The sequence below is a fragment of the Equus quagga genome, chromosome 15 (assembly GCF_021613505.1).
Source record: "Equus quagga isolate Etosha38 chromosome 15, UCLA_HA_Equagga_1.0, whole genome shotgun sequence".
Classification (NCBI taxonomy): Eukaryota; Metazoa; Chordata; class Mammalia; order Perissodactyla; family Equidae; genus Equus; species Equus quagga.
The window spans coordinates 50,667,274-50,691,583 of NC_060281.1; the positions used below are offsets into that span (position 1 = coordinate 50,667,274).

At 46.2% G+C, this 24,310-nt stretch overlaps 1 protein-coding gene across 1 annotated transcript in view; it reads left to right on the forward strand.

Moving 5' to 3' along the window:
• Window positions 1-24,310, forward strand: part of GFOD1 (glucose-fructose oxidoreductase domain containing 1) — a 105,632-nt gene that overhangs the window by 52,273 nt on the left and 29,049 nt on the right. The window lies entirely within an intron of this gene.

Consider the following 24,310-nt stretch of genomic DNA (forward strand, 5'->3'; position numbering starts at 1 on the left):
AAACAAAGGAACCAGCCCACTGGTATCTGGGTGAGCACATGCTTCCTCCTCAGATGGAAATGATCTGAATCAAGAGGAACGTGGGTTTTTCTTTCTTTTTTTTTTTCTTCTCCTCATCCACCTGAAATAGCTAGTGACTTACTTGCAAAGGGTTGAAGTGGAGACATGTTGGCATCTCTGCTTTTTGGGAAGTGTCTGCTTCTGTCCTGTGAAGGCATTGTTTAAATAAATCATGAATAAGTGGAGAAGTTGGAGCGTGAAGGAGGCGTTGGTTGGGTGGCCACTGGGGTTGGAGCTGGGGAGAGAACAGAGACTCTGTAGCATCTTGGGACACTAAGCATCACTTGGTAAACCTCACCATCCTCCCCTGCAGGGTTGGTGGTCTCTCCTGTCCATTTGGCACCTGCAGAGTCTTTTTCTCTTCTGAGAACCTAGCTGGGCAGCGTCTGTTCTGTGGGCCTCTGGTTCCACTTGGGGTTTTCGCAGCGTCACAAACAATAAAAATGAACTTCTTGTTCTTTTCGTGGTCATTGGAACCTAAGGATTGAATTGCAGCCTTAATTGGCGAATGACATGATTCGAGGAGACAGAGATCATACATGTTCATGTGTGTCTGTACATTGTGTATTTACATGTTTGTGAGTAGGTCTGTGTGTGTGAGCCCATGTGCCTGTATGTGTGTATAGAGGTGAAATGGGGGAGGAGTCACAGCTTATCCCTAGTTTTCTGAAAGCCTATTGATTTATTTCCTGCCTGCCTTGGATATATTTCTCTGTAAAGAAATTAGAACTTATAATTTCAGATTTTTGCCCATTGGTGCTTCCCAAGAAACCAGCCACTAATCTATCATCCATCACAGATTGCTGTGTCTATTAGATTGACAGCCCTGTAGAAAGGCTGTTCTTGCCCAGCAAACCCTTCTGGACTCACTCCTTAGACAGTAGGGGCTTTTGGCCCAATGGTCTGAGCAGTCCCTCCTGTGACATTCATTCTAGCCAAGGCTCAAAATGCGATAGATGCTAAAAATGCTGATTGAATTACAGAATGATGTCTTTTTCATCTGCCTCTCAGAGGGAAGGCTAACAAAGACTAATAAAGCAGTAGTTCTTCTGGTAGAGAGAACAGATTTTGTGGGTGGCATTTGCTTTTTGTGCACTCGTCGGATGCAGGAGTTGGGGTAGTAGGAAGACACTGATGGGACTTTTCTGAAAATACAGGTGGATATATAGTCTCCTGCTGAAAGGTCATTGTTTAAGGTTTTTTTTTTTTTCAAAGATTTTATTTTTTTCCTTTCTCCCCAAAGCCCCCCAGTACATAGTTGTATATTCTTCATTGTGGGTCCTTCTAGTTGTGGCATGTGGGACGCTGCCTCAGTGTGGTCTGATGAGCAGTGCCATGTCCACGCCCAGGATTCGAACCAATGAAACACTGGGCCGCCTGCAGCGGAGCTGTGAACGTAACCATGCGGCCATGGGGCCAGCCCCAAAGTTTTTTTAACTAAGATTTTTATATGCATGTGACAACACCAATAGGGAAAAAAGTCTTAAAAGATTATCCATCATATAGTGTACCACACTTTAATTATTCACAATAAAAATGTTATATCTACCCCTTATTGAGCACTCACTGTGTGCCCGGCAGTGGGCTAAGAATTTTACATGCATTCCCATTCTTATTTTTAGATATTTAGGTCGTTTCCAGCTTTTTTTCTATTATAGTGCTTAGGTGAATATCTTTGCATATAACTTTTTGCCTGATTTATGACATCCTGTTGAGAGTGGATTCCTTTAAGCACAATTACTGGGCAGGGAATTAAAAAAAAATGCTTGAAACACGTTGTAGCATTGCTGTAGTGCCATGTTCTACTCCCACCTGACAGAGGCACATGCCTGTGCCTACTGCCTACCAAAGACTCGGAGGAAGCCGTCCTTCCTTGAAGGAGAGGGATCAGCCTGCTGCATAGACAGAAGTCCTGAAAGTTAAGATAAATATCTGAACAAAGTTGATTCTAGAGACTTAGAAAAAAAGATAGCAGCTCTTTTCCTGGGTCCCCAAATGATGCAAATTAGAGGCGTTGTATTGGAAAGCAAGAACGCAAGACTTTGTTCCCACGGAGTTGGGCTGTTTTCCGGAGGGCTCTGGGTTCTGTCTGGGTTTGTGACAGCTTTTGTCTTTCCTCTGCTTTCTCTTCCATGCTTAGCTTCCTTAGCATTCCTTTCATAAGTTATCTCAGAAGGAGAGGGGGTGGGGTCTTCCCCTGAAAGATGCCCGAGAGTCTGGGCCGTGCTTGTGTCTGAGCAGCGGGAGGCTCTCTCCCTCTGTCTCCCTGCCAGGTGTCTGTGTTGCATTCCCTCAGGCATGGTTGTCACCCCTTAGAAGCTGGGCTATGTGCACAGATGGGAGGATATGTATTTAGGAACAAACCTCTGCATACAAAGAAACCAGAGGCCCCAACTGGCCTGGGGTTTCCCAGTGGAAATCGTGTTTTCTCCATCCAGACCCAGTCTGAAGGCAGGAGTTCTGTTCCATGCCAGCCAACAAGGATGTATCGACCGCCTTCTCTGTGCCAGCTGTATTCCCAGTCTCTGGAGACAGGGCAGCCAACAGGCAGACCAGGTCCTGCCTGTGTGGAGCTCACACACCTTCCGGGGAGGGGAACGAGACCCACGAAAGGGATGGTTGCAGCCCCTCAGCTGGTGATAAGTATGGGGACCGAGAACAGAGCAGGGAGGGGATAGAGTGGGGGCGGGTGGGGGTGAGGGAGATGCTGGCTTCCCTGGGGTGGTCAGGGAAGGGCTCTCTGAAAAGACGTTATTTGAGCAGAGATTTGAAAGAAATGAGGAAGTGAGACATGAATGTTTAGGGACATTCCAGGTGGAAGCAACAGCAAGCACAAATGGGTGGGAGTGTGTTTGGCACGTTCTGTGACAGCCATGGAGGAGGCCATGGGCTGGAAGGGAACGAGTGAGGGGGAGAAGTCAGAGGAGTGGTGGCGTGGGGCTGTGGAGGAGGGGGGCACTGTGGACGGCCTGGTAAGCCACAGGAAGGACAGGGTTCTTTGTTAAATGTCCTGCAAAGCCATGGGAGGGTTGATAATAGGAGAGTGACATGATCTGACGTCCTACTGTAAGAGGCTGGCTCTGGCTCTGGTTTAGCAGTTGTCAGGGGTGGAAGCAAGGAGACCAGCAGCCACTATCATGGTCCAGGTGGGAGAGGATGGTGGTAACTGTGGTGAGTAGGGAGTGGCCCATTTGGGAGCACACTGTAGGGATGTCCAATGTCATCTGCTTCACTCAGTCCCGGGCAGGTAGAGCTTTGGCCAGTAGAGTCCGGGGCCGCTCCCCGGCCCTCTTCCCTCCCCCTGGGAAGAGTAGGAACTTCTAAAATAGTCTGTTCCCTCTTTGGAATCTTGACCTCCGGGTCTCAGTCCTATCCCTCTCCTTTTGGAAAAATGCTCCCCTCTCAAATGGGCACAGATCTTTCTTTGCAAGTTGTTTCTTCAACAGGAAATGCAGTAGAAGCCCAGCATGGCATCTGGACTTGAGCGAGAAGCATCTGTTTCTTTGCCTCCATGCCAAGCCTCCTGCTGGATGGGAACTTAAGAAAAAAACACAAAACCAGGAACCACCTGCTGGAGCTCCCCAGCCACACAATCCGATCAGGAAACCGGAACAGACAGTCGTCAGGACGCATTTTGAATGTCTGTCAGCTTCAGCACCTGTTTGACTTCCTTCTAGGGTTTTGCATTATTGATAATTTTAGTGAAAAAGGCTGTGAAACATTTCCCAGTGTAACAGGAAGGCCCTCACTAGACCGGTGCTCAGGAGACCTTAGTTTTCATTCCAGTCTGCCAGATGTGGGCCTGGAGCATCCATCCTTGCCAGGACTGCATTTTAATTTTTAAGGTGAGTCCTAGATAGCGTGATTTCTAAGATGCCCTTCAGCTTTAACATTTTACAATTCTAAGTAAGAATATAAGTAAGAAACAAGGAGCAGAGGTGACTGATGAAACCAATACTCTCGGCTTCCAGAGAGATTCCTTCAAGTGGTGGCCCAGGTCTGAGTTTAGGTCATGGCTCTCTGTGGCACACTTTGGGGCCTCCATATTCATTATTTTCCAGATATCCGAGGCTGTATGACTTGATACATTCTGTTAAATGAAAGATAAGCAAACTAAAGGCTGGGATAAGAAAACTTCTTCCATTCAAGGAGAATCATCCCTGATGGCTGCATACTCTGCAAAAGGCCTAGCTTGATCAGCCATGCGTCAATCAGACTGTGTGTCTGGGTTGAATTTTTGCATCTCAGAAGAGAAATTAATGAGACAGGGACTATTACCCACCCAAGAGATGGCTGTTTCTTCCAGTTCCAGCCTTCTTTTTAAAATTTTTTTTCGGTCCCTTCCCTATTTTGTTATGATTTATGGTCTTGCCTATTCCCTGCAGTGGCTTTGGTGTTGGTTTTGCACAGTGGGCAAGTGGCTTGCTTCCAAAAGTGACAGTGTCAGCCTGGGTCTGGGGCTGAAGCCAGGTCAGGGCAGCCTGCCTCCTTTCTCTCTTCTTACCTGCGAGTTACCACGTTCTCCCAGGCATATGAGGATGGGAGGTCCCAGGCATTCACCTTTAGAAAGTCCCTTTCTGCTCTCACTTTGTTTTCACTTTCTCTGCACGCCCGCTGCCTGTTGTTGTGAAATTCATCCGTGCAGTGATGAAGGCAGTCCATGTTTCCCAGAATGCATTCTTGCTAAGACGAGTACGTGTGCTCTTCACTGAGGGGTGGGTTGCACTCTTTCAACTGAATCATTTCCCAGCAGATTCCCTCTCCAGACATGCATTATTGTTTCTGTGATGATGTGGCAATTGATAGTGCTATTCATGCTGTGGTTGAAAGAGCCTATGTTCCAGCAATTTTTTCCTGGTGCCTTTATGAGATGCTGTCCTCGGGCTCAGGGCTTTGCTGTGGTTTTGAGCCTGACATTGTTCTGGGTCTTTGTCTGCCAGGCTGTGTGATGCGGTGGGAAGCCCTCCATGCTGGGTGATGCCGTCTGTACTGGCAGCATCGCTGCGTTGGTCAACAGCACTAGTACTTTGTGTCTTTAGGTTCATTCTCTGGCTTTTTTCTTGGAGCTGACTTAAATCGATTGGACCATTCAGCACTTGTCAGGTTCTTCTGGAAACTGTTTTTAGACTCAGCCATTGGAAGTAGGTAAAGACAGAGTACCGAGCATGGAGTACTAGAGTGTTCTAGAGCACAGAGAAACCTACCATGTGCTTCTTATTGAGCACGTTGTCCTTCAAGATGCAATGTTTATAGTAGGTGCTTTATGAAGAAGATGAGTTGGTTTAATCTTGTTCTTTGGTTGACTGATAATTTTGACTTGGGGATGATGATGATGATGATGATGAGATGATGATGATGATGATAGGATAGTTTGAGAAGCCAGTGGCAGTGTCTGAGCTGGTTCTTCCCTGGGCCCCATTCATTCTATCAGCAAAACCTCACCACCCTCCTTTCTCTTACATACTTCTCGAATCTGTCCACTTCTCTGTTCCCATTGCCATCATCCTAGTGCCCATGTCACACCTGGATAATGCATGTGAATTTCTTAGTGCAGAGCCTGCACATAGTGAATGCTGAATAAGGGGTAGATAGAAAATGCTTATCATGAATAATTGAAGAAAGCGTGATACATCTGTATGAGGTACCATTTCTTGATTAAAACCTTTCCGAGACTCCCCATCACCCATAGGATAACAATCACATTTCCTTCCAAGCCTACAGCTAGTCCCTGCCCAACTCTCCCACCCACCCAATGGCACTTTCCCTTTTGTGATGGCACAGCTGCTTCTCATCCTTAAGGTTTTAGCTGAAATATCACTTCAGAGAGGGCTTCCCTCCTCACTCTATCTAACGTAAGTTCTCTCTTATTATTCTCTATCACAAATTCCCTTTGACTCCTTCATAGCACTTCCATGACCTGCAATAATGTTTCTGTCTTTGTTTACTTGTCTGTTGGCTGTCTCTCCCCCTAGTCCCTGAATTCCATGAGGGCTGGGTCCATGTCTGTCTTTTACCACTGAGTGCCTGACACATGGTGGATGCTAGAAAAATATAATCAATGTTTGTTGAAATAATGAATGAGAAACTGGATGCTAACATAATAATTATATGGATAATAATGCTCATCATTGGTTAGGCAAATGGCCATTATGTGCCAAACTCTAGACTACCTGCTTTGTGTTCATTATATCATTTAACTATTCCCACAATCCAAAATAGATACTCCTTTGATGAGGAAGTAAGCCATCAAATGGGTAAACTTGCCCAGCTATTGAATCCAGAGCCTCAGAGGGTCTGGTCTGTTATTTGAAGTCCCATGGATGTTGAACAAAATCCCCCTCAGATCCAGGACATGGACAGATGCCTCACCATGAGGAGAAATGAGTGCTGGGAAGACATCCGAGATCTGCAGCTACCCAGGGGGCTGGACCATGCCCAGGAGCATCTACTTTCTCAGGACTTTGTTTTGTGCTCTGAGCTTGAGTGGCCAAGACAAGATGGGGGGAGGTGGTGGGTGACTCAACCATACCGCGTTCATTTCAGGAAAGAGAATGCGCGCCCTGAGTGGGGAGTCAGTGTCGAAAGGGCTCAGTGGGCGGAAGGGCAGGGCAAACTGGCTGGCAGAGAAAGGTCATGGTTCCCGTGTTAACATGTTCTAGAACCGTCTCACGAGGAGGCCCGCATGTTCAAGATCTGGAATGGTGGATGAGGGGAGGGGACTGACGAAGAGGACATGAGAAAGGTTGGGTGTCTGGGTCCAGCCTCTGAGGAATATTTTTAGTGCTCTCACCTGAAAGGGTGACAGTGCCGGGGAGTCGTCTGAATCTAAGCAGTGAAGGCTGCAGAGTGAGTCGTGTCAGCAGACGGCTGGCTCATTCCCTGCCGCTAGGGGCTCTGGGACATCGTCACTGATGCGCTGTCTCTTCAGCGCCCACTTCCATTCCCCACTAGGACGCTGCAGCTGCGGATCCCCCTTGGGAACGGCAGGCTGCATTCTGTTCCTAGCCACTGCATTAGCTGGGGTCCCAGTGGCCTTTATTCGAGTTGCAGCCTCTTCTAACACCATATTCTGGGGAATCTAGGGCCTCCCCCTCCCTCACCCCAGAAAATCTAGTTTAAAATTAAAATAACTTTCTGCTACCTAATCCGTCTTTTGACTTGGACTGAACATCCTGATTCCTACTGTTAACTGAGGGGAACCTCTTTAGAAGTTCAGGCCCACGATAACAACAGCTAACACTTTTCCAGCATTTACTGTGTGCCCAGCACTGTGCTGAAGCTCTTTCCACAACAACCCAGTGATGTAAGTACTATTCATTGGTCCCATTTCACAGATGGGGCTATGGAGGCACAGAGAGGTCATGTGAGGGGCTCAAGGTTTCACACCTAGCAAATGGTGGTGCCAGGAATTGAACCCATGCGGAGCAGCTCTCAGACATGCTCTCTTCAACCCCGTGCTGGGCAGCATGTCCTTCCAGAGACAGTGTGATAACCCTGAACTTCCAAATGCATCACCCTCCCTATTTAAGGCAAGCAGCTCAGCTCTTGGCCTCTTAAGTCTTTGCGGGCTAGTTTTGTTGAGTTGGTTGGATTTGCAGTGCGGCTGGCTGACTCGGGGGCTCTCTGAATTCTTCTAGCACACATGCCTGCGTCACACAGTCTGGCACTCTGTCCAGTGTGACCGCACCGCCATCTCAAGTCATTTCCAAATATGCACATCTTTTCTCCCCATCCGGACTGCAAGATGCTTATGCACAGGGCCTGCACTTTGTTTTTCTCCAGCTTCCCCAGAGCACCTGGCATATGAGTGGGTGCTTAGAAGTGGTTTAGTACCACTTAGTCTGCCTAGGGGACAGAGTCGCCTCTGCTTAAGTGGCAGCCTTTTACAGGTGGATCAAACTTGCATTAGACTGGTGTTAACAAGCCCTTATCTCTTTGTAAAACAAATGCGATTTGCTTTGGCAACTGTCAAACAGATGGAAAACATCATCTATAGACTCCAGAACCTGATTTCTGGGAGGCTTCAGGAGCTTGACCATCGTGTGCATTTCGAATTGGCCTCTTTATCTTGGGCATCTTTGTGCTGTATGATTCCTAAGGTGACTGCTATTCCCAATAATCTGTTCAAAAGACAGAACCAAACTGAGCTCTGAGATTGAACCTCGTTTGCTTGGCAGAGCCTTGGGAGTCTGATCTGCTGGGTTGTTTCTGTTTGGTTTTGCTGTGGGTTGATTTGCACACGTGCTTGTTTGAGAAGGAGCACAGGGCCAGGGGGTGGTAGCTGATGTGGCCTTGGAGGGAAGGGCAATGTGTGGGAGTTTCAGGGTGGTGCATTTTTTTTTTTTTTGCCCATTTTGGCCAAAGAATGCTCAGACATTCTTTTCAGCTTGAGTCACCCTTGGCTTACCTTGGATGAGGAGAGTAAGGAGCAAAGTTACAGCCATCTGGGAGCTCCCTGCTCTTCTGGAGCAGACTGCCACCATGGGTACCTTCCACTGGAAAGGATTTTGTTGGTTTTTCTTGGATCAGACCTCTTCTTTTGATTATCCTTGGACGAGGAATGCATGCTTATTACTTGTCATCATGCATGCCGACTCTGGCTGCGCTCACATACTTTGGTGGCAGGAGAAATGCTGGAGGCCAGTGGCAGGCTAGACAATCCCCAGCAAGTGGGTGGCCTAATCTCCATGGTACCTGTCTCCAGGCAGATTTTTAAGACTGACAGCCCACCTCTGCTCCTTCCTCCTGCTACCCAAAAGAGTGTGAAAGGGTCAGAGCATCATGGGCAAATGCTCCATCAAATTGTGTGACCAGCAACCTTATAAAAGAGAGAGAATGTCAGGTGAAAGTGGCACATAGTCTGGGGTGCAGACATTCCAGGGGGACATGTTGGCAAAGACTAACCTAATGGCAGAGCCAAGGGGGTGGGCCATGGCCTACATTTATCCCCTGCTCTGGTACAACTTATTTCCCAGTTCAGATTTCTCTGGGCTTCTTGTGTGTATAGTGGATGCCACTGAGACCACTTGAAAGGCTGTGAATGGTGCTGAGCAAACAGCAAGCATGCCTATCGTCATAGCAACCCTGTCTTATTCCTCAGACACATACACTCTCCAGAGCAGACAGGATCCCAAAGGGCTTCTCAGATGAGGGTCTGATGATCGCTTGGCTCAGAGGAGTCCCCTTCACCTCTTCACTGCACTTGGTCATCACCACTTTCACGCTTCAGAGCAAGGAGGTCGGTGTGCTAAGAGCACGCAGGGCACTGAACCGTGTAAGGCTGGGAAGGAAAGCAAGATGAGGGGGGCAGCAAGCAGACATGTTCTTGCTGATTTCTGTAGCCTAAAGCTGATTCCCTCAGCAAGGGTTGGCACCACTGGGATAAGACGAATGGGGGGAAGGGGTGGATGTTAAAAATCCTTGAAATATTTTAGAACTGATATCCCCAATGAGATGTGACAGTGGTTGTGCTTCCATCCTGGTCCACACTGGCTGAACATCAGCTCTGCTAAAAGACAATTTCTGTGTTTTAGTCTGTTTAAGCTGCCATAACAAAGTACCACACACTGGGTGCCTTCAACAGCAGAGTTTGTTCCCTCAGAGGTCTGGAGGCTGCAAGTCCGAGATCAGGTGTGGGCAGGGTTGGTTTCTCCTGAGGCCTCTCTCCTCTGCTTGTAGATGGCCACCTTCTCCCTGTGTCTGTACATGGTCTTCTCTCTGCAGGTCCGTGCCCTGATCTCTTCTTCTTATAAGGATCCCAGTCCTCTTGGATTAGGGCCCACCCTCTTGCCTTCTTTTACCTTAATTAGCTCTTTAAAGACCTTATCTGGTAATACAGTCACGTGCTGAGGTCCTGGAGGTTAGAACCTCAACATAGGAATTTTCAGGGACGCAATCCAGCACTTATGTGCCAAGTGGTAGTAATGGTCCTCGTGGCCCTTACTATGTGCTGACTGCTCTCAGCGCTTTGTGTGGACCATTGCTTCTAATCCCTGCAGTAGCTTTACTCTGGCTGCTGGTATTTCCATCCTCTTACAGAGGAGGCAACAGAGGCACAAAGAAGTTGAATACTTTGACTCCAGCAGGTAGAAAGCGGCAGAGCCAGAGCTTGAAGCGGGCAGTCTCACTCCAAAGCCCATGCGCCCAGCCTCTCCATGCGTCCTCTGAAGTAAAGCCTTTACCAGAGTTTCTCTCCGGAAGTGATGTCAGTGAGCAGGTTTGGGAGAGAGGTAATCCCGGTTCATTAAAGAGAAGAAAATATTGAGGTGCTGTTTCACACTCATGGCTGGTTCCTATCACATAGTTGGTTGACAGGCCTTCATCTGTGGGGCCAGCGGCAACCTCTCAGCATGGGAAGGACGTCCTCTGGAGGATGCTCTGTTACTGCATCTGAGGCAAACAGGCCGCAAGTGATGAAAATGGACAGGTGATGTCTGTGCGGGTCCTCACGGGGTGGTGCAGGAGGCAGGCCCAGTAGCTATAGTCTGATTCCGTCAGGGCTTGGAGCCCGCTGTTTTCACAGGTGGCTTCTCTATCCAAGGTGTCCCTTTGCCTGGAGCCTTCCTTCTGTTGCTCCTCCTTCCCTCTGACAGAGCTGTGATACAGAGACAGCCTACTTATAGGACTACGTACATGCTTGCCTGTTTGTAGGGCCCTGGGCTCTTCCTGGTGAGAGCTTAAGGCTTTACCATGTAATTATGGTTACTTAGAAAGCACTTCCCACTGTCTCCTTGAAGTTAAACTCCTTCACTGTGTGAATAATTCTGTGGCCTTAGTTGCCCAAGGCAGAAGGTGAGGAGTGGGGTTTTGGGGTAGGTATGGTTTTGGTTCCCACTGTCAAGGTTAGAAGTTATGTCTTTTTCTCCTACCCTCTTCCTTCTTCTTCCTTCTTTCACTTCTCTTTTTCTTCTTTGACCCAAACTGGTCAGACCTCCATTGGTCTATCCTGGAAGTCCCCTGACACTAATCCTGAGCTTTCAAGTTATTCTCCACTTTCCCTCTGCCAGCATACTAGGTGATTAATATCTTTCTTTCCATCTCTCACAGTCGTCTTCAGGATTTACCCAGAGGTAGGTAGACGCTCTCTTCTTAAGAGGTCAGATAATCTATCCAACACTGGGGGCGCCAGCCACCTTGTTGGAGCTGGAACTCTGGGCTCTTAGAATCCTAAGCCCAGAGGAGTTGCTATCCTTACCTCACCTGAGGCCACCTCTCCAGAGCGCCAAGGAAAGCATCTTCAAATGGCTTAGGGCTTGGGGCTTTATTTCCCTGTGTGACCTGCCTTTTTGATGTCATTTACCTCAGCTGGCCTTGGACGTTCAGCCTGCCTTCGGAATCCTGCTAGGCTAAAAATCTGTATCCTTTCAGAAATTTGGCAGGTTCTGTTTTATTTCAGTTTCTTTCTTGTCTGTTAAGTTCAAATACTGGCATCCCCGTCATTAAGGATAGAGTGTGGTTTACTCCCTTTCGTATTATTTCTACCCGTGAATCCATCCATCTTCCTAGCTGTCTGTGTGCATAAAGAGGTAACTGGATTACAGTCACCTAACCTAATGATGGATGCTCGATGGGTTGGTGGTATTTGGACTTTCATTTTCCTCTTCAGATTTTTTTGAGCTGCTTACTTAAAAAAAAAAAGGAATATGCGTCATTCCTCCAAAAAGCAGTAAAGTCATGCCAAGATAAATGAATATATAAATAAACAAATATATCAGCCCAACTATTCCCTTAACAGAGCTGTAGTAAGCAGGTGAGCATGGAGCACTGTCGGCCGTGACAGCGCTGAGGGTGAGGGCCCCAGGACTGTGCTGGCATCAGATTATCTCCCGTTTATGAAATCTTTTGTTTGCTTGTGGCTGGATCTTGTTTCGACCCACTGGCCTACTTTCCTTCAGGTCCTGAGTGGTTCACCTGAGCTCCTCTACACGGCTGCTTTATCTTTTCTCCCTGCCAGGTGGGTCACATGGGAGGTCCTCACAGGCAGTGATAAATTTTTACTGGAATAGCAGCCACCAGCAGAAAAAGTATTTTCTCCTCACAATTAATGCTGTTTTTTCTTTTAAAAGCAAAATATGCCCTTTATCAAACTTCCACTTCAAACCACAAGAGGAACAAGGGGAAGCTTTTGCCTCGATGCCGGAGATAAGGCATTGTGCAGAAAATTTAATTAGGCAAAGCGAGACAATTGGAACTGGGGCCTGCCCTAAGAGGAAAGGAAGTTAACCTCTGCCTGTCGCAGTGGGGCCCAAGGTCATGGTCAATTGTGTTCTGGCGGCTATTTCCTGAGCTAGAGAGAGAATGTGTCAGTTCATAAACACTCTCCACACCGAGGACAAATGCCACTTTGAAGGGCTCTTGGCCACTCTTTTCTTCTGCAGTGTACCCTAGGGAAGGGCACATTGCTCACATACCTTTGCCCCATCACAGTTTTTCTGGGAGCAAAGCCCAGTGCTCCCATCCTTTGGGAGCTGACCCAAGAAGAGAGATTCTGTGAACTTGGGCTCTTCTCTTGGGCAATCTCGGAGGGTTGGTTGGGTGAGTGTGATGGGAGGTGGCTGAATTGGAGTCATCCTATTTATTTCATCACTGTCTATGTTAAACACAGGGTTTGTGTTTGCAATTCTCTCCTGATGAAACCAAGTGACTCAGGAGAAACGATCGGACAAAATCCTGTTGAAACAGTCGATCCTCTGAGCTCCGTTTGACCTTAATTTTCCCCAAAGTTTGCTACGTAGAACCTCATAGCTACACAGAAGGCGTTTATACAAAAACCCAATCTCTGCTTTGAAGAAGGTTTTGATTCTAAGATAAGCCCTTTGCATTTGGCCATCTTGAACCATTTTCTCAGTGGTTGTAACAGAGTGTCTCAAAGGCACTCCAAAGAAACGTGACCAACAGCTTTGTTTTTAGGATAATCCATTGTTCCAAATGACTCAGGCCGTCTGGTCAAGGAGTGCTCCTCTGCATCCAGCCCTGGAGTCGGCAGCATACAGGGGGAGGTGGAGACAAAAGAGGATGCTGAGGAAGAGGGATCTCTGCAGGGTGGGAGCATCAGTCTAGTAAGGGATGTGAGAGTCTTCAGTAAGAGAGGTAGGAAGAGCCAGAGGCTGGTTCTCCAGAATGAAAGCAGATAGTGGGTGTCATAGTCATGGTATGTGTCGTTACGCAATGCCTTGTCAATCTCCCCATTTACCGTTGGCAGGGCTACATCTTACTCACCACTCTGTCTCTCTCCAGCGCCTAGTAGAAGCCCCAGCACATCATAGGTGTAGCAGAGGCTCCTGACTGTCCCTCCCCTCCCCACAATGGTTCCAGTGACAGAACCATTGACTTTTAGCTGGACCCCTTGTTGCCAATAATAAGAGATTTATTCTAAGGAATTGAGTCTACAGTTATGGAAGCTGAAAAGTTCCAAGATCCACAGTCACCAAGTTGGAAACCCAGGAGAGCCGATGGTGTGGTCCAGTGCAAGTTCAAAGGGCTGAGAGCTAGGAGAGCCAATGGTATAAGTTCTAGTTCAAAAGCCAGCAGGCTTGAGAGCTAAGAAGAGCCGATATTTCAGTTCGAGTCCAAAGGCAGAAAAAGAGGAATTCCCTCTTAGCCGTTTTAGAATAACGGCTTTAGAATAACGGTTTCTATTCGGGTCTTCAACGGATTGGATAAGGCCCACCGACATTAGGGAGGGCAGTCAGCTTTATTCGGTCTACCAATTCAAATGTTAATCTCAGCCAGAAACATCCTCCCAGAAACACCTAGAATAATGTTTAACTAAATGTCTGGTTACCCCATGGCTTAGTCAAGTTGACATAAAATAACCATCATAGTGGGGTTATCTATTTTAAGGGTGTCCTCCTTTCTTCCTTTCAACAAATAAATCCTAAGCATATAATTTCAGGTACTATAACCCAGATCCAGAATAATGATTTTTTTCCCTCACATGACAGCCCCTCTGAAAGCAATCTGGTGGCTGTGCAGTTCGGGCCGTCACAGTATCTAGGATCCAGAATCTTCTCTCTTGTTGCTACGCCATCCCTAGGGTATTGCTCTTGCCTGCATGGTCTAATATGGCCACACCCCCTGTTAGTATTCACACAAGAAGGGGGAGAAATAGAGAATTGCACCATGGAAAGTTTACACATCACTTTCACTCATATCCTATTGGCCAGAACTTAGTCATATGGCCACACTTATCGTCAAGGGAGACTGGAAAATGTAGTTTTTATTCTTGGCAACCGTGGGCCCAGCTAAAAGTTAATGGTTCTGTTACTAGAACCGTTATGGGGAGGGGTGGGACAGCCAGGGGCCTCTCTACACCTATGATTTGCTGGGACCCCTACTAGGAGCTGGAAACAGAGTGGTGTGTAAGATGCAGTCCTGCCAGTGGTCACTGGGGAGATAGATAAGGCACGTGAGACCACATTGTGTAATAGATCCTAACACAGGGGTAAACACAGGCAGCCAAGCTAGAAAAGGACTGTCAAAGAAGGCTTCCCAGTGATTTACAGCAGTAAATCATTTTAAAGGACAACTGGATTAGAGTCGATGGGTTGACAGCCATTTTCTTAAACCCCGATTTCAGCTGGCCCTGTATTTTCCCTTCTTTGGCAGTCAAACTGAATTCAGAAGTTGAGGTTCAGACCTTTATATTTAATGTCAAGTAAGGAGATCCAAAATATTCCTGGAAGCACAAATGAAAAACAAGTAGGATTCCTTCCCTTTTCTGTCTCTCTGTCCCTCTTCTTTCTGCTTTCCCCTCCCACCCGTTGAGTCTAGGATTAAGGAGTTCTGCAGACCTAGCAGGAATGCAGGCATCCTGTCGGAGCCTTGTTACCGTGTCTGCCTGCAGCCCTTGCAGGCTTTGTGCAAGAGGTCCTTTAGAGGGTTTCAGGGTCGGGGCTGGGGCGGGAGCGGTGGTACAGAGAGCTCTTACATAATGTGGTAAACAAACAGCAAACGGGCGTTTCATTTTCCATTAGGCAGAGAGGCATTTTATTTCCACTAGAAATGGGAGCAGACGTGAAAGCAATTAGTGTTAGTGGGTTTACAGCAATGTCCCTGGAGCCAGCAACATCCTGGGGCCAGATGTCTGTACTTTACTGGTTCCTCGTTAGAGAACATTCGTGAGTTATTTCCACCCCTGCCCATCCCACCTCCTGCCAAAAAGACCCAAAATATCCCAGTTGGGAGAACATAATATTCCTTGAATAGCTGAGGCAGAAGGTCTGTTCTTTGGAGATAGAGAAAGCTGCCTCAGAAGCTGGGGAGGGGAGGGGAGGGCGGGAGCTGCAGGAGAAATCCTCGCCAGCATCCTCCAGGCCATGGGACCATGGGACCCTTCTGGCCACTGACGGGTTGGGGCCGGCGCTTGAAGCAGAGATACTATTAGGAATGGTAATCTCTCAACACTGCTTTCTATTTTCCTTCAACCCAGTCCTATCCCACCCCAAAAACACATGGTGCAGGAAGGATAGACGTGGAAACAACAGCAGAAATAGAAGCCCTGAATATCCTCCCCTCCCCTCTGCGTGGGAATAAGGTGATCTCAATTTCCTGCAACCTCAAGCTTCGGCTTGACCGTCGTCACCACCATAAGCACCAAAACCCTAGAATCGGCCGCTTAAATCCTTTCCAGGGTACACGTTCTTTTGCTGTATATCCTCACTCTTTCTCTAAGACCTTATATTCCATGGCTTATCATTGCTTGTCTATAGCTCACTGTCCAGTTCTGGAGCCACTGGCCACATGTGGCTATTGAGCACTTAAAATGGAGCCATTCCAAATTGAGATGTCCTGTAAGTGTAAAATACACACCGGATTTCAAAGACTCAGTTTGAAAGAAGAATATAAAATATCTCAAATTTTTATACTGATGATATGTTGATAATATTTTGGATATATTGGATTAAATAAAATGTATTATTAAAAGTAATTCTAGGAGGTGGGCCCAGTGGCACAGCAGTTATGTTTGCATGTTCTGCTTTGGCGGCCCGGGGTTCACCGGTTCGGATCCTGGATGCAGACCTATGCACTGCTTGTCAAGCCATGCTGTGGCGGGCGTCTCACATATAATAGAGGAAGATGGGCATGGATGTTAGCTCAGGGCCAGTCTTCCTCAGCAAAAAGAGGAGGATTGGTGGCAGATGTTAGCTCAGGTCTAATCTTCCTCAAAAAAGAAAAAAAGTAATTCTACCTATTTCTTTTACTTTTCATATAAAAAGAATGAATTAATCTTTTACTGTTTCATGTAGCTTTGAGAAAACTTAAAATTACCCATGTGGCTTGCATTTGCAGCATGTGTTATATTTCTACTGGGGCAGTGCTGGTTTATGTTATCTTTTAATATATTTTAGAGCTTTATATTTTAAGTTATTGAAAATATTCAAAGAACTGTAAAAACCTTCCCAAACTTGAAAAGTCTTTAAAAGAAAAGAGACTTTCCAAACCTTTGTAAAAAGAAAGTTGGATAACCAATAAAGAGTTGCTAGCATTTGAGATAGAGTCTAGAAACGTAATCACCTTCAGGAACCAGGTAGTGATGTAAACAAGTGAGATGGGCCTGAGGTCATCGATAGGGAAGGGTAGGGCTTGTGGTTCACCGGGGTGAGGTGACCTATATGAAGGCATCCAAATTCAAAATTTTATAACACTGAGTGCTGCATAAGCAATGTCTTCAGGTGGAATTTGGCTCAGAGGACTCCAGCATGCTACTCTTGGGAACTTTAAAACTTTAAAATAAACTGTTTTATGCTACAGAGTCCATGAAAACTACCCATTGCAGATAATTCAAACCAACCGTTGTAAAGTGGAATTTCTTTTTTAAATCTTGAAATGACATTATTTAAAATTTTGTACCCAAATCCATTCCCAGACTCTACTCTGTAGAGTTCTTTTGCTAAAAACATGGCTAACAGTTAATTCACATGGACTGAGTTCATATTCTGGAAGATGCCAGGATAGTATTGGCTCATATAGTTCTTCTAACGACCCTGTGAGGAGATCATATCTTCATTTTCATTGAGGCTCAGGGAAATTACGCCACCCACTTGGCCACAGCAAGAAAGTGGCAGAACTGAGGTTCAAGCCCATGTATTTTGGATGACACTGTTATAATCTACCAACACAAGGTCTCGAAGTTTTACTCCTTTGTTGTCTTCTAAAAGTTTTATGTTTTTAGCTCTTACATTTAGGTCTTTGATCCATTTCGAGTTAATTTTTGCATGTGCTCTAAGTTAAAAGTCCGACTTCTTTGCATGTGGATATCCAGTTGTCCCAGAATCACTTATTGAAAAGACTATTCTTTCCCCATTGAATGGTCTTCACTCCCTTCTTGGAAACCAATTGACTGTAAGTGTGAGGGTTTGTTTCTGAATTCTCAATTCTATTCCATTGATCAATTTGTCTATCCGCATACCAGTACCACACCTTCTTGATTACTGTAGCTTTATAGTAAGTTTGAACTTGTGAAGTATAAATCTTCCAACTTTGTTCTCTTTTAAGATTTTGCTATTCTAGGTGCCTTGCATTTCCATATGAATTTTAGGATCAGCTGGTCCATTTCTACAAAAAGAGCAGGTGGACTTTTGACAGGAATTGCATTGAATCTGTACATCAATTTGGGAAGTATTGTGTCTTAACATGAAGTCGGCTGATCCATGGATACAGGCTGTCTTTCTAATTATTTAGGTCCTCTCTAATTTCTTTCAAAAACGTTTTTAGTTTTCGGAGTACAAGTTTTGCATGTCTTAAATTTTTTTCTCAGTATTTTATCCTTTTTCGTGGTGTTGTAAATGAACTTATTTTCCTAATTTAATTTTCAGATAATTCATTTTTCTGCAAAATTTTAAATAGTGTCACACCATCAAATAGTCACATGATGTTCTACCTGTGGATGCCTAACTTAGCATCTGTTGGTCCCCTTCAATCCTTCCTTCTTTCCTGTCTTCCTTCTTTCCTGTCTTCCTTCCTTCCTTCTTGCCACCATGCCACTGTTGGACCCATAAAAATTAACAAGAATTCCCTGCTGTCATCCACTACGTAGTCCAGACTCAGATTCCCGTGATTGTCTCAAAAATGTCTTCTCATGGTTGGCCTTCTCAAATCAGGGTCCACACAACCCCTCCCATTATACCTGGCAGTTATATCTTGCACGTCTCCTCAGTTTTCTAACAGCTATTTTCTTTTTTTCTTTTATGCATTAAGGATTTGAATTTATATTATTCAGCCATGGTGAGTCTCTACCCTCATACATGGCTAACATCTACGGTTAGTCAATCCTCATGAAATGGAGCTCAGATCCCTTCTGCTTCATTTCATATAAAGAAATTGGAAACATAAAATTATTTCCTCCAGCAGTGGAGCCACTGGTGAGCACAGGTGTGTAATGCTGTTGTTGGCCTCCAAGGACCTGTTGAGGAGAAGTAACCCTTGCTGACGATATCCCACAGAACGCCATTGTTTCCTGTCCCGGCCCCACCACTTGAGCGTCAATGACTAATTGTTATAAGGAGTGACCAAGAGGGCTCTCCATCATCTTACTTGAGTTAATAGGGTAGAGAGCAGCCCCATAAAAGAGTTTCTCCCTCAGGGCCTCTCAGGCCCCACTTCTCATCCCTGGCCTCCAGTCACCAGATGTGCTTTTCTCTCTGTTCTTCCAAGATTCTTCCTTCTTCCCTTCATTTAAAATGTTGATGTGGAAGCCAAACACAAGTCTTCAATTAGGGTCAAAGCAGGGCTTACAAGTGGAAAAATCCCTTAAGAGTGTTTACATGGCATATGCCTAAAAACAGCCCACTTTTGTGGTTTTTTCCATTGGCAGCACTCCATTCTGACAAAATGGGTGCTGTTTTAATCACATATGCTTGTGGATTACTTCTAACTTATATTGTTCTGGGCAAGGAGGCATCCAAAATATTTCCCCATCCAGTATGGCCAGGCACCAACCCAGCAGCACAGAAGCCACGTTGGAACTGGGGTGGGGTCTTGGCTGTGCAGCTGCCAACCCTTCAAGTTGCTGGACCACACGGAGGTGGGGAGGGTTCCTGGGTCATGGGGAGATGCTCAGGAATCTCAGAGCGGCGGCTCTTTACCAGCTGTTAAGTACAAGTTTTAATTTCTTTTCCAGCTCCAATGTGACTGCCTGACTTGGTTGTGTGCTGGCTGAGTATCGGCCCAGGCAATGTGCACGTTTCAGTGTAGTAGCTTGTACTGTGTCCATTCTAGAGCTTCTGCCTTCCCAGTCCTTTCTCTGTCTCTCCAATATATCCGAAGGCCAGAGGACTCTTCTTTTAAAAACAAAAATTAGTATTCCCGTGGTTTCATAGCTTATAATCCCTTCAGGATGAAACTCAGCTCCTTTGTGAGTCTGTGAATAACTGTGTGGAGGATTTCAGGAGACGGAGAAACAATGCGTTGGCTTCCTCAAAAGGGAGCATGCCATCAAAGACATCAGACCTCCCTCTCTCTCTCTACCCCGTCTGTCCATCTTTCTCTTTACTTTATTGAGGTATTTTACGTACAATAAAATGCACTCATTTCAAGTGTATAGTTTGGTGAGTTTTAATAAATGTATATGCCTATGTAACACTACCCCAATCTCAGGATACAGAATATTTCCATCATTCCAGAAAGTTTCCTGCATGACCTTGTGGTCCATACCCTACCCGCCCAGCCCCAACCCCAGTCAGGGTACGCCCTGATGTGCTCTCTATCACGATAGCTTACTTTTGCCTGTTTTACCATTTTGTATAAATAGAGTCATATAGTATGTACCCTTTTGCCTCTGGCTTCTTTCACTCAGCGTAATATTTTTGAGATTTCTCCATATTGACGCATGTCTTGGTAGTTCATTTACTTTTATTGTTGAGTAGTATTCCATTTTAGGGATCTACCACAATTCCTTTATCCATCAGCTGCTAGAGGACTTTGGATTGTTTCCAGTTTTTAGCCATCATAAGTACAACTGCTATGAACATTCTTGTTCAGGTCTTTTGTGTTGATGTGTGTTTTCATTTCTCTTCAGTACATTTCTAGGAGTGGGGTTGCTGGGCTTTAGGGCAGATAAACGTTTTATATTATTAAAAATCTGCCTGTTTTCCAAAAGTGCTTTCTCTTTTAGATGCCCAGCATTACTGTTAACTAATTCAGGCTTCGTGATAAGGAAATAAAGAGAATGAGTAGAGTCAACTGGTGTCTGTAGCATCCTTGTTGATAGAAAGGCTTTCAAAAACAACCCTGAGCCCGCGAATGCTCCTCTCTGGTTCCTCCTCTGGGATGCTGTTCTCGGTAGCGGGCCTGAGCCCTGACAGGCAGGAAAGAGAAGCCACCAGTCATCAGGAGGCCAGGACGCTGAGCAGGCAGCTAAGAGGTGCTCACTGCTCAACAGACCCATGTGCTGCCTCCAGGCCCTGGGATCCTGGACGGCTTCCTCTCTGAGTGCAGGGTTGCCCATTCATCACAGCTCGACATTGAGGTCAGCCCCTTGGACTCTGTGTTTGTGTACTGATGGGGACATTCAGGGTCAAATATGCAACATGGGTGTTTGAGTACAAAAGGGCAATTCTTTTGAAAAACAATTTTTACTGAGGTAAATTAGCACGCAGTGAGATGCACCTGTAGTAAGTATACAATTTGATGAGCTTTTATAAATGTATAGACACGTATAACCACCCTAATCAAGATTTGGAACATTTAAAGGAGTAAACTTGAAAAGGAGGCCTCACCTGGTCTTGTGTAACCCTACCTGCCCAGCCCAGGCTCTGGTAAGGAAGTGAGCCTTGTCACAGATCCTAGTTAGGCAATACTGTGAACATGGTAATAACTGCCCAGTAGGCTCTGAGCCTGTCCCCTGGGGATCTCGCTTAATCCTCGGAACAGCCCTACGAGGTACCAGTTCTCATTTCCACCATACCGATGAGGAAACAGCGGCCCAGAGGAGGGCCTAGCATAATATATGTACACACGCAAAAAATATATATGGTTATATAACATTATATTATATATATACTCTACATATTTTATATATATCATATATATTATGTAACATAATACAGTAACTAATATGATACAGCCCTCTCTGCTGCACCAGGAGTCCAAACAGCTGGGAAGGCTCCAGGGCTGGCACTTTTCCCTAACGCAGGCTTCTCCACTCTCTTCTGAAATATTTCTAGGAACAGAGTAAAGGGAGCGCGTACTTTGGGAGACAGAGGAGGTATGTGGGGACCTAGCTTACAGTCGGAAATTTCTTCTAAAAGTTAATGCAAAATTTGCATCCAGTTTCAAATATGCCTGTGTTTAAGATAAAATATATTAATATAAAAATGTTTACCTCCCCCCCCCCCAAATCATTAAGTCAAAGGACATTCCAGGGAGATGGTGCTTGGGCCCCGTGTCATTCTGACACCCCCCCTGCAGGACACCACTGTCTTCTCATAACTCCTCAGACTGAACCGGTACTTGGCCAAAGATAGTTCCTGTTCCCCACCTGCTCTCGTTTTGTGTTGGCTTCTAACGTGGAAGCAGCTGGAGGCAAATGTTTGCCCTGCCAGGTGGTAAGAGGGGCCCGCAGGGCTGCTCTGTGGTCCACCCCTGGGTTTGACGGTACCTCTGGCTCCCACCCTTTCAGGCTGTGGCAGGCGCTTCCCCAGAGACGACACAGGGCCGGGGAGGGGAAGAGGAAGTGAAAAGCCATAGAGTGAAAGTGCAGATAAATTTCTCACAGCCGGCTGGCTGTCCTCAGATGGAGAGGCAAGGGGCCTGAAGCCTGGCGTCCCTTTTCCTTTTGAGGGCCGACTTCTGGGGGGCCCAACAGTCCCCAGTCACTGTTATGAGCTCACTAAGTGATGGTCATGGGTGCCCTCGTCCTTCCCCAAGCACTGTTTTGCAGCCAGGCCTCTCTCTGGCTCTGAAAGGGTGGGACCTCCAGTGAGTCACTGTGCACCTGTGCTCGGGGCCCTCCTGGGAGGGAGAGACCCCTCCCTCTGACTCGCAACATCCAGGTCTATGAGTTCCTTTTGCTGCTCTACAAGTTATCACAGGCTTAGTGGATTAAAACAACACAGATTTATTCTCTAACAGTTCTGAAGGTGAGAAGTCTCAGTGCAAGGAGCTGGCAGGGCTGTGTTTCTTCTGGAAGCTTCAACGGAGAATTCATTTCCTAGCCTTTTCTGGTTTCTAGAAGCTGTCTTGGCTGTATTCCTTGGTGACCACTTTCTCATATCACTCCAACCTCTTGCTTCCACGACACATCTTCTACCATCCATTCTGATCTCTTGCTACCTTCTTATAGGGCCCCTGTGATTACATCAGGCCCACCCAGATAATCCAGGATATGTCCCCATCTCAAGGCCCTTAAGTTAATCACATCCGTAGAGTCCCTTTTGCCATCATAGAAGGGAACATTCACAGGGTCTGGGGATTAGGATGTTGACGTGCAGCCTGCCACACCAGGGGACACAGAATCTTTGGCACCAACTCCTGGGAAAGGCCACCTGTCCTGTACGTGACGGTTCGGCTGGCCCAGCTCTCAGACACTCAGGGTGGCACTCACTTTGAGAGGTGCATTTGAAAGCACGTGGGCACTCAGACCCGGGTTCGAATCCTGACCCAGTTGTTAGCTCTCAGACTTCTCACAGGTTTAATGAGGCTTCCTCGTCTGTAAAATGGTGGCAATAATCTAACTTTGCAGAGAAGCTTGAAAATAAATAAAGGATCTAGCACCGTGGCCGGCCAACAGCAGGTGCTCAATAAATGATGTCTGTAATTATCTGGAGAATTTCTGGCGAGCTACATAGAAATGGGACTGATACGGTTCCTCAGCTTAGTTTGCATATTGGGTGGCCTCATGGGTGCTTACATGGTTATGAAAAACTAACTAAACTAAACACATAAATGCGGTTCCCCAGGCTCCCACATTGTAAAAGCCACTGCTGCAAGTCTGGAAAGGCAGTTGACAGTGACATCCTAGGCTTACAGTCCCCGCGTTCCCTCTGCCTGCCCTGCACTCACCCCGGGCTCAGTGGCTGGCATGTTTAGTCCCAGGATCAGATCTCCCTGGAATGAATGACCCTCAAGCTGGACCTGGAATTGCCCCAGGACCCCGGACCAGTGATAGTGCTAGCCTGCGTGGGACCTCCCCGGGGAAGATCCCCAGCTTGTCTTGCTCATGGCTGGGAACTAACTCCGGTAGAGGTGGCAGTGGCTGGTATTTATGCCATGGAAGTTTCTTTTAGCGGGGAGCAAAGACCAGGGAGCTCATGAAGCCTCCTCCTGTGGTGGCTTCTGGGCTCTTTATCTCATTTGTGAGTGAGTCCTGGTGGCCGGTCACTTTACATAAGTTATCTTTATTCACTCCTCAGGATGTCATGGTCCACATTTCCCTGATGAGGAAGCTAAAGCCTGAGAGGGTAACTGTCTTATCTGAGCTTGCACAGCTAATAGGGGCGGGTCTGGCATCTGCCCAACTTCGAAGCCAGCCAGCCCATGACACTGCAATATCTAAATTTCTGGATAATTCTTGAATCTATTGTATTACAAGAAGGAAAAACAAGATTCCCCTATCTGAGGCAAGGCCATGATATATGAGTTTTATCGGGTGATTTATGGGCTCATTATCGCATACCCAGTGCCTCTTGGCAGAGGGCCATGCCGAAGGCCATGGCTGTCACTGGATATGCCCATTCCTTGTTTAGTCTGTCCTGACCCTCCCTCCCGAAACTTAGACCCCCTTCCACCCAAAAGATACGATAAGGCTTATTTTTTCCTTTTTGAATAAAAATTGTAATTTTATCTATTCATTTTTGAATTGGTAATGCAGTCACCCGGTTCAAAATTCAAAGAGTACAAAAGAGAGACACTGAGAAGCCCCCCTCCCATCCCTGCCCTCAGCCCCCAACTTTCCTGCCCAGAGAGAACCAATGCTGCTGGTTACCAGTGTTCCCTGCAGAGATATTTCACATTAACAGAGGCAAATATACATTGGTGCTCTTCTTTCTGTGCCATGAACATTATTCTGCATCTTGCACTTTCTGTCTCACTTTCCATGTCATGTAGGAAGAGCTTTCTCCTTTTTTATGTGAAATGCAGAATTTATGTAAAATCATAAAAGAGATGATGTTTAGTGACAATTAAAATAAATCTTTTAAAAACAGGCTACATATTTATTTATCAGTTAGCTAGCTAGCAAAATACCTGTAAATTATTTCTTTAAGAAATTGGCCAAGGAAAAGAATGTAGTATTTTGTAGAGTCCAAATTAA